Genomic DNA, 1,165 nt, shown 5'->3' with positions numbered 1-1,165 from the left:
ACTGTTTCTGGAGTTCAGGGTTGATTGTATCTGGAGTTCGGGGTTGATTGTTTCTGGAGTTTGGGATTCATTGTTTCTGGAGTTTGGGGTTGATTTTTTTCTGGAGTTCGGGGTTGACTGTTTCTGGAGTTCTGGGCTGATTGTTTCTGGAGTTTGGGGTTCATTGTTTCTGGAGTTCACGGTTGATTTTTTTATATTAAAAAAGAAAGCTTTTATGGGGCGAGAAGAGTCAGTTTATTTGATGTGTTTCTTAGTAATGGAATTGTGGGGAAGAACAAAAGCGGGCTCTGGGACTCACATTGCTTTGGGGGAGGCTAAGGCTTCCCAGAATACCTTGTCCCTCCCCACTTTGGGCACTTAGGGGTGGGGCTGGGGAGTGAGAGGGACAAGGCAGGGAATGATTGATTAAAGCTAAGGAGCAGACAGAAGGCGCTGGTGGGTCATATCTCGGGCCTGGAAGAGGGAGGGCGTGGGCCAGGCCCCATGTAACACCAGGGGCTCCTTGGCATCCAGGCTTGGCCTCTAGTCCTTTCCCTTCCCTTTCTTGGCTTTGGCCTTGGCTTTGGTCTTGGGGGTGCAAGGCTTCATGACGCGGATGGTCTTCTGGCACTGGGCATTGTAACACGCCTTCTTCAGTGTGCCTTGGCGGACTTTGGTGCCTGTGCCCCCATCACACACACCCCAGTTCTCAAACTTGTACTTGCAGTCGGCTCCAAACTCCTTCCAGTTGCAGGGCACCCTGTACCGGGTGCACTGGGTCTGGCCCTGCAGGTGCCCTCGCGGAAACCCACGCGGCAATCCTTGCTGCTGGGGGTGCAGGGCCCCCAGGCACACTCGCTCCCCGGACCGCCCTTCTTCATCTTGTCTTTCTTTTTGGCTACTGCGGAGGTGAGCGCCAGCAGGGCGAGGAGGGTGAGAAGGAGGAAGCCTCGGTGCTGCATCTCGCTCGCTGCCCATGCTGCTTCGCTCCCTCCCGCGCCCGGCCGGTCCCGCTCTGCCGGGGTTGATTTTTTATGGAGTTCAGGATTGATGGTTTCTGGAGTTCTGGGTTGACTGTTTCTAGAGTTTGAGGTTGATTGTTTCTGGAGTTCTGGGTTGACTGTTTCTTGAGTTCTGGGTTGATGGTTTCTGGAATTCTGGGTTGATTGTTTTCTGGAGTTCAGGG

General features: G+C 53.7%; 1 pseudogene; it reads right to left on the bottom strand.

Annotated features, from left to right (window-relative positions):
- Positions 1 to 413: 413 nt before the first annotated feature.
- On the bottom strand, positions 414 to 941 carry LOC111526855 (annotated as a pseudogene).
- Positions 942 to 1,165: the final 224 nt, after the last annotated feature.

The sequence above is a fragment of the Piliocolobus tephrosceles genome, chromosome 1 (assembly GCF_002776525.5).
Source record: "Piliocolobus tephrosceles isolate RC106 chromosome 1, ASM277652v3, whole genome shotgun sequence".
NCBI lineage: Eukaryota > Metazoa > Chordata > Mammalia > Primates > Cercopithecidae > Piliocolobus > Piliocolobus tephrosceles.
The sequence above is the reverse complement of the archived record's forward strand: the minus strand, read 5'-3'. Positions and strand labels throughout refer to the sequence as shown.